Source organism: Protobothrops mucrosquamatus, unplaced genomic scaffold (assembly GCF_001527695.2).
Source record: "Protobothrops mucrosquamatus isolate PMUCROS unplaced genomic scaffold, P.Mucros_1.0 scaffold4275, whole genome shotgun sequence".
NCBI lineage: Eukaryota > Metazoa > Chordata > Lepidosauria > Squamata > Viperidae > Protobothrops > Protobothrops mucrosquamatus.
Window position 1 is genome coordinate 51523 of NW_015390192.1, and position 9590 is coordinate 61112.

A 9590-nucleotide genomic window follows, 5' to 3' on the forward strand; every position below is an offset into this window, starting at 1 on the left:
GAACCTAATCCCAACAATTTTTATACAAACCGCAAGAGAAAGAAAACTTCTTCTCAAAGTATATGCTGTTTGAAAGGCCATCTAAAATATAGTCACGTCCTGGAATAGAACTGCACGAAAGGTTGATGGGCCAAATATTATCAAAAATCACCTTTAATATTTCTTACTTGAGGGAAGTTAGCCCCAGAGAAGGAAATATTAAAAGGGCAGAAAAATATATTTTTCCTCAAAAGGATTTTTAAAAGCAGGAACCAATCCTGGCCGCAAATCTGTCCCCAAGCAGGAGCCAGCCCTATACAAATGCAAATGTAAAACCATCAGAAAGTTGGAGCCAGAGAACTCAAGAAGACAAAGAGACTTAAAATCTGCATACCTCACCCAAACTGTAAGAGTCATTAGCCCAGCCCCAGGGAAGCAGGATATGACTTTTGGGACATAATAGGACTAACCCATTACCATGAAGTATACCAGAGAGCACACCTAGGATCAGGTCAGAATACATGACACAGGAAATATCCTCAAAGTTCATGCCACAGGAACAGGAAACTATTCCAAACAAAAGGCTAGAGAGGGTATAAAAACCTACTGCACATGTGCTCAGGCCCTCTCTCCTCTGGTCTTTCCTTCAAGAACCATCTTTCTGCTTCTTCAATAAACTGTAACCTTCTTCCCAAAGTAGTCGCCATGTTGCTTATTTATTCCCGGCTTGGATGAACCAGGATGAAGACTTACTTCCAACATACTCAACCAAAAAAAAAAACCTCTAGTAAGCAAACTTGACTTTCCAGTTTAGCCAAAGAAGACTAGATAAACACAAGGACTTTCTCTAAACTTTTTATAATACAGGGACGGCCAGCTTTTAAAACCAAACAGTATATCGTTGGTCATTGTTTCCTCCTGCTTCAAAGAAAATGAAATCCAGGAGGAAACCAGCCCCAAGCATCACTGCTTTCATTTTAACATCAAGGTCTACCGGGAACGAAATTCCAAGGAAATCCACGTCGGTGAAAAACTCCTGGAGAATACCTCCCCACTGCTTAGAAATCCTTCCCACGTGGGTCTTTTCATCTAGTGCCATCACTTCAAATACCACATCACGACAGCAGCCGGATGTGATGCAAGGTCCAATGATTTTCAGGACATCTCGGTGGGCTTCGTTCTGGATTACAAATTTGGGCAGACAGGGATGCCACAGCTGCTGGACGTAGCCAATGGGTAAGCCTGGTGGGGCCTGGATTTCCAGTTCTTGCAAGCAGCACGGGCAACAGCAGCCGTCACAACGGAAAGGCCGCACAAGGTGGATGATCTGTTGTCCCACGTGGTTAGAGATCACCATGGTAAAGGGCCGCAAGGATCCAAGGCAATTCCTCACACAGAAGTTGTTTTCTTCTCTGGCAAAATACATCATTTCTCCAAGCCTGTTTCTCACTTCGTACTTGTTGGCCGTTTCAAAAGAGGTGATCAGTTCCAGAACTTCATATTTCTGGTGGATTAATAACCAATCAAGTTGGGTTAAATACTCCAGCCCAGGAGGACAGATGGCAAATGAAGGTGGCAATGGCATCCACAGGCTATTGGGATTGATGCCATATGCTGTTATAGCTGTAGGAGGTTGGTTCATTTTTGCAGGTCTGTACAGTTTTGCTCCAGAAATTCTTCCATGCTCACCTGGTAGATCTTTGTAGTCACCGGCTTAGCTTGTTCTTCTGCATTGGAGAAGCGACTGTATCCTGTAAAGGACAATTGGGTCCCATCAGCCNGATTTTGAGCCCAAGCCTTCCATCATAGGTTATGTGGGAAGTCAGCCCCCCCAGAGAAGGAAATATTAAAAGGGCAGAAAAATATATTTCCTCCAAGGATCTTACAGAGGCAGGAAAGCATGTCCAGTTTTCTTAATAGCCCCAGGTCTCCCTTCCCCAGGCAGAAACCAGCTTTATAGAGATGCAGATGTAAATCCAGGGAGCTAGGAGATTAAGAAGACAAAGACCTAAAATCTACATACCCCATCCAAACTCTAAGAGTCATCAGCCCCAGCCCCAGGGAAGCAGGATATGACCTTTGGACATAATAAGATTGACCCATCACCATCAGAATACCAGAAAGGCACACTCAGACTCAGGTCAAAGTTCATGCCACAGGAACAGGAAGCAACTCAAAACAACAGGCTCCAAAGGGTATAAAAACCCAGTCCCTACATGTGCTCAGCCCCTTTTCTCTCCTCTTTCCTGCCAGAACCATCTTTCTGTCTGGCTCTTCAATAAACTGCAAACTTCTTTCTAAAGCAGTCGCCATGTTGTTTATCCCCGGCTTGGACTGAACCACGATGAAGACTTTTCTTTCAACAGTTACATGGAGATGCAACACAGGCAAGTAGATTGTGAGACACTACGAACCAGAACAACTCTGTGAATTGGCCAATTATGCATTGGCATAACTGTTTCTAAAAATTAAAAAGATAGGACCAGCCAACTCACCAGTCAGTGGCATTTGAGACCTATGTAACTTAAAGAATGAATCCCAAAGCACTTAGTAAGTCAATCACAGAGACAAAGTTGTTTTATCCCAACTTTTTTATTTTTATTCCACCTTTATCGTTTTTATAAATAACACAAAGCGGTGAACATACTTAATGCTCCTTCTTCCTTCTATTGTGGGTTGGGCTTAGAGAGATTGACTGGCCCAGTCATCCAACCCGCTTTCATGCCTAGAACTCACTGTCTCCTGGTGATTGGCCCAAAGTCACCCATTCAGCTTTCATGCGTAAAGTAGTACTAGGACTCACATCCACCATGTGATTGACCCAAAGTCATTTAGCCATCTTTCATGCTTAAAGCAGGAATTCATCATCTCCTGGTTCCAGGCCAGCACCTTAACCTCTACACCAGGGGTCTTCAAACTCGGCCCTTTTATGATTCATGGGCTTCAACTCCCAGAATTCCTTAGCCAGCGTGCCTGGCTGAGGAATTCTGGGAGTTGAAGTCCTTGAGCCATAAAAGGGCCAATTTGAAGACCCCTGCTCCACACTAATTGGTTGTCGTAGTGCAGGGGTCTTCAAACTTGGCCCTTTTATGACTTGTGGATTTCAACTCCCAGAATTCCTCAGCCAGCATGCCTGGCTGAGGAATTCTGGGAGTTGAAGTCCACAAGTCATAAAAGGGCCAAGTTTGAAGACCCCTGTCATAGTGAGATCTTTCTGGCTTGTTGGTATAGTTACCAGTTAAGAAATTCAGTGTATGTTATTACAGGAGTCATTTTGCAGTGCAGTGCAATTCAAGAGTATTAGAAGCCATTGTTTGTCTGCCATCACTGTGACCATTTTCCTAATGAAATTGTATGGCTAAAAACAAATCCTGCCAGATGCTGCCCTTCTAAAAAATATATTTTGGAGCTAATAATAAACCCAAGTTCATCCAATATGAATAGAGATAAGATTTCAAGGTCAGAGCTGAGCCAAGTTAAAAAGAGAGAATAAAATGCAGCAGGGTACCCATTCTTTTGCAAATAAACTCACCAGCTAATTTGGATTTTGAATGGTTGGGATCAAACAGTTGCTGCTGAGCAGGGGGTTGGACTAGAAGATCTCCAAGATCCCTTCCAACTCTGCTATTCTATGTTCTGTTAAAAAAAACCATAGCTTTCAAACCACAATCACTGGGCTCACAAAAGGTAGTATGCCAAAACCAAAGGAACAAATCATCAGGTTGATTACAAGTTTAATAAATGCAGGTAGTCCTCAACTTACAACCATTAGTGGCCATTCAAAGTTACAAAAAAAATGAATTATGACCATTTTTCACACTTACGACTGTTGCAGCCATCCCCAAGGTCACGGAATCCAAATTCCGATGCTTGGCAATTGACTCATATTTCTGACGGTTGCAGTGTCCCTGGGAGTTGAAGTCCACGCAACTTAAAGTTGTCAAGGTTGGAAAAACACCATTCTATCTGGATCTGGTTGAAGAGGCAAAGTGTGGTGATGGCTTTAAGTAGCATGTTCATTGTCCACAGCAATGTGTAGTGAAAGATAGTGATTAGGTAGAGAATGAAATGCAGGTTACAAAACGATGGTATTTCAAGGATTATTTTTCCAGTTTCAACTGCTAAAACATCTGAATGAAATGAAATGGAGGAGGAGGTGGAAATATTACTTTTCATAGTAGTGCAGTGGTTAGAATGCAGTAGTGCCGCCTAATTCTGCTGACTGACGATTGCCAGCAGTTTGGCAGTTTGAGACTCCTGGCTCAAGGTTGACTCGGCTTTCCATCCTTCCGATGTCGGTAAAATGAGGACCCAGATTGTTGGGGGGAGGCAATAGGCTGACTCTGTAAACCACTTAGCGAGGGGTGTAAAGCCCTGCGAAGCGGTATAGAAGTCTAAAGCAGGGCTTTTCAACCTTTTCACCCATTGTACCACTTTTAGGGTATGGCAACATCCAAGTACCACCAGTCACCTAGCAAGGTGTCAAAAACTTGATGACCCCCCCCAAAAAAGGAAAAAAGTGATGAAGTACAGGTAGTCCTCGACTTATAACAGTTCGCTTAGTGACTGTTTGAAGTTACAATGGCACTGAAAAAAGTGCCGAGCAAGATACCTGCCTGCCCACCTGATGGCGCTCTTCCTCCTATCCGAGGTTTTCATTGCTGTGAGCATTTCTGTTGAGGATTGGCAGCGGGGGTGGGGTGGGGAGTGTTTGGTTTTTATTCCTCCCGTCTGCTGGGTGGTTGCAGCAGGTTTTGGTCATTTCACATGACCCTGGGACACTGTGACCGTCATAAATATGAATCAGTTGCCAAGCATCTAACATATAAATCACAAGACCCTGGAGATGCTGCAACATTCAAGCTGATTGGCGCTTCTTCTGGGCTCAGCAGAAGCGTCAGGATCAGTGTGAACTACAGCTGGAGCCTGGCGCTGATCCTAGCACTTCCGCTGAGCTCGACAGCCCTGCAGCTCCAGCCATCTCTCACTCAGGCTTGTGCGGTGCTGCCACCGGTTCAGCTCATTCCCCTCCCCTGCTACCACTTTTCTAGGATGGTCACGTACCACCTGTTAGGTGCCAATGTACCACAGGTGGTACCCGTACCACTGGTTGAAAAGCCTTGGTCTAAAGTGCTGTTGCTACTGCTATTGAATCCCATTTTTCACCGTCATGACAGATGCGTTCACACCTGGCATCAGGATGACAAATAAGCAAAACTGCATTATGACATCACAGCGAATGTGCTGCCCTTTCATATTTGCGTTGCACCGCATGGAGGAATGTAGGGGTAAAGTTTTGTTCAATAATACGAGATACGTCTGCCTCCTCCTTTCCACCAGGTGGACGTGAGTAGGTTATGCCAAGGTACAAAGTATAACACTGTCCGCTATTGCCTAATTATGTTATAGTTCTCTCTATAAGCTGTCCTTAACTTATGACCACTATTGGCAGCAGAACTTCCATGCACTCATTAAGTGCCGTGCATTTGATTTTACCAGCTTCTTTATTGCAGCCGTTAAGTGGAACACCCTGTTTTTAAAGCAAATTTGGCTTTTCCGTGACTTTTTGGAAACCAGCTGGGAAGGTTGCAAATGATGATCAGATGACTCTGGGACATTGCAGCTGTTGTCAAGTGTCTGAATTCGGATCATATGACCCCAGGGACGTTGCAATGGGCATAGGTGTGAGAACTGGTTGTAAGTCCCTTTTTTCAGTACCGTATAACCCTGAACAGTCACTAAACAAACAATCGTAAGTTGGGGACTATTTGTATGTATTTAATATACCAACGATTTATCTATAACTCCAATCAACATAGATTGCAATGTGTTATTCCTTCTACATCACTTTCTTAAGACAGAGTATTTCAGTCCTACAGCTGCACCAGATATAATATAACCATAACCATTGGAATACGTTCTTATTGTTATTTCTATGCACTCTTCCATAAGATCTCAAAAAAAGTACGATGAACAAATGAAAGAAATCTTAAAAAAGAAACATCCAAAGTTTCTTAGCCAAACCGTAAGAGAAAGGAAACTTATTTTCTTTAATTTGGAAAGGGTGACTAAAATACAGTCAGGTCCTGAAAGAGTTCTTTTCCTACAAGTGCATGAAAGGTTTACAGACCAAATATTATCAAAAATAGGTTTTCATATTGGTTATCCCAAAATAATCTCTAGTAAGCAAACCCGACTCTCCGTTTTAGCCAAGGAAAAAGGTAAACACAAGATCTTTCTCTAAAGGTTTTATAATACAGGGACGCTTCTAACACCAAACAGTACACCGTCCACCATTTTCAAAGAAAATGAAGTCAAGGACGAAACCAGCCCCAAGCAACACTGCTTTCATTTTAACATCAAGGTCTATTGGGAACGAAATTCCAAGGAAATCCACGTCGGTGAAAAGCTCCTGCAGAACACCTCCCCACTGCTTAGAAATCTTTCCCACGCTGGTCTTTTCATCTAGTGCCGTCACTTCAAATACCACATTGCCACAGCAGGCGGATGTGATGAAAGGTCCAATGATTTTCAGGACATCTCGGCGGGCTTCGTTCTGGATTACAAATTTGGGCAGAAAGGGGTGCCACAGCTGCTGGAGATAGCCAACGGGTAAGCCTGGTGGGGCCTGGATTTCCAGTTCTTGCAAGCAGCACGGGCAACAGCAGCCGTCACAACGGAAAGGCCGCACGAGGTGGATGACCTGTTGTCCCACGTGGTTAGAGATCACCATGGTAAAGGGCCGCAAGGTCCCCAGGCAATTCCTCACACAGAAGTTGTTTTCTTCTTTGGCAAAATACACCATTTCTCCAAGCCTGTTTCTCACTTCGTACTTGTTGGCTGTTTCAAAAGAGGTGATCAGTTCCAGAACTTCATATTTCTGGTGGATTAATAACCAATCAAGTTGGGTTAAATACTCCAGCCCAGGAGGACAGATGGCAAACGAAGGTGGCAATGGCATCCACATGTCATTGGTGCCATATGCTGTAGGAGCTTGATTCATTTTTGCAGGTCTGTACAGTTTTGCTCCAGAAATTCTTCCATGCTCACCTGGTAGATCTTTGTAGTCACCGGCTTAGCTTGTTCTTCTGCATTGGAGAAGCGACTGTATCCTGTAAAGGACAATTGGGTCCCATCAGCCTCTATCTACAGCTGAAACTACACAGCCCAGCCCTTTACAAAAGCTAAACAGGATGCTACTTACCTGTTGGGCCTATTGTTGTGTCACAATTTTTGTACCTCAGCTTTCTCCCCTGAACTTTCAAGAAAACCCAGCTGGACCTAAAAAAGCAACACAGACAGGTAGACTGAAAGTAGGATCCTCCTACATTGCTGTCTTGACTTCCAGTAGAAAAAAAAATACCAATACTTCAGGTCAGCAGATGGGAAGGTGAGCAACAGCAGGCAATCCTCCTGGATCAGGTCAGAAATTGTTGGTGCTGTTTCAGCTGCTTTGAAGTCTCAAAGGGTCCTATTTAGGCACAGACAGTGCCTCCCTCTGTGGTGATGGTCTCTTGGTGGACTTCAGAAATCTTTTTGGCCACCCACTAAGTCCTACTCAGCAGACTGTCAAATTCTCCCACTAGAATATCAAGATTCTTTTTAAGAGTTGTATAAATCTTATACTTAGTAGCTGATCGAAATAACCTCTGCAGATTCTGAGCCTCAACCTTCCATCATAGGTTACATGGAGAAGGAACATTGACAAGTAGACTGTGAGACTCTTTGAACCAGAACAACTCTGTGAATTGGCCAGTTATGCACTGGCATAACTGTTTTAAAAAATTAAAAAGATAGGAGCAGCCAATTCACCAGTCAGTCAGTGGCATCTGAGACATATCTAACTTAAAGAGTGACTCCCAAAGCACTTAGTCAACCACAGAGACAAAGTTGCTTTATCCCAGCTTTTTAATTTTTATTTCACCTTTATTATTTTTATAAATAATTTTATAAAATATTTTTTAAAATATAATTTTAAAATTTTATAAAATATAATTTTATAAAATATTATAAATATTTTTTATAAATAGCCAGGCATGCCTGGCTGAGGAATTCTGGGAGTTGAAGTCCAAAACTCTATAAAAGGGCAAAGTTTGAAGACCCCTGGCCTAGATAATTGCTGAATGCAAAGGGCCGCTTCTAACCCGTCCCTATCTCTATAAAAAACACTAGCCGCCCAGATTTTTAAACAATTCCGGTATCTACGCGACTTCCCTATATGTTATTTTCCACGCAAATCCAAAAACAGGTGGAGGGGGGGGAGAAGAATTCTTCACTTTAAGATTATCTGCAAAGGATATGGCTTTTCCAAACGGCTGCCGCCCAAACATATTTTATTTTATTTTATTATTTTATTTTATTTTATTTTATTTTATTTTATTTTTTATTTTATTATTTTATTTTATATTTTATATTTTATTTTATTTTATTTTTTTTGTAAAATTTTTATTATTTTCATCATAAGAAATATCACAGATACATCACAATAATAAAAACCCCTCCCCCCACCCCCCACCCGGACTTCCCAAACCTAATCCCAGGATACTATTCAGCTACAAGTAAACTAATATTAATATCCCTAACTCCACAAAATATCAGTACATAAGTAGGTGAAATATATAGAAAAAAAACAAAAAACAAATTGTCTAAAAACCTAAATTGTATTCCACCATTCTATGCTTATTTTGAATATAGACAATCCATCTTCTCCATATTGATAAAAATTGTTCATTTGAGTGGTCTTTCAGATAGGCCGAAATTTTAGCCATTTCAGCAAGATGCGAAACCTTCAATCTCCAGTCCTCCATTGTAGGTAGAATCTTACTCTTCCAGTTTTGAGCTATCAGCAAACGGGCAGCAGTTACACAATACAACATTAAGTTCGTTTCTTTTACATCCATATTATGTGTGATACCTAGGAGAAACAACTGAGGCAGGAAAAAAATTCTTCTTTTAAAAACTTGTTGTAAATTCCACCATAGTTTTATCCAAAAAGCCTTGATAACCTTACAAGTCCACCACATATGAAAGAAAGTTGCATCTTGTTGTCCACACCTCCAGCACTTGGATTCATAGTTCTCATAAATACGAGACATAGTTGCAGGATCCATGTGCCATCTATAAAACATCTTATAAAAATTCTCACGCAAGTTTTGTGCCTGCGTAAATTTCACATTTCTCACCCATATCAACTCCCAGGTATCCATAGATATTATTTCTCCTATATTTTGAGCCCATTTAATCATACAGTCTTTAACTAGCTCAGTTTCTGAGTCCAATTCTAATAAAACATTATATATCCTTCTAATATGTCCTTTAGCATCATCCCTTACTTGTTTCAAAAAATTCCCATTTTCCATAAAAAAAGCAGTTTTTTTATCAATTCGCCATCTCTCTTGAATTTGTCTATACACATACCAGGAAAAGTCTGGATACTTCCGCCTCAAAACTTCTATTGATTTGAGGCACCATTCACCACTACCACTCAAATATAACAAGTCTTTATAGGATGGCGCCTCCATAACCACAAATCTTGGTATAGTCAAAAAAATATGTGATGGTATCACCCAAATTGGAAGTTTAACATCAAACTTAAAGAAGTATTTTTGCCA

The 9590-nt window shown here is 41.5% G+C and overlaps 2 pseudogenes; both read right to left on the reverse strand.

Annotated features, from left to right (window-relative positions):
• Positions 1-859: 859 nt before the first annotated feature.
• Positions 860-1567, reverse strand: LOC107298780 (annotated as a pseudogene).
• Positions 1568-1617: 50 nt separating this feature from the next.
• LOC107298781 lies at positions 1618-6946 on the reverse strand (annotated as a pseudogene).
• Between the last annotated feature and the right edge of the window lie 2644 nt (positions 6947-9590).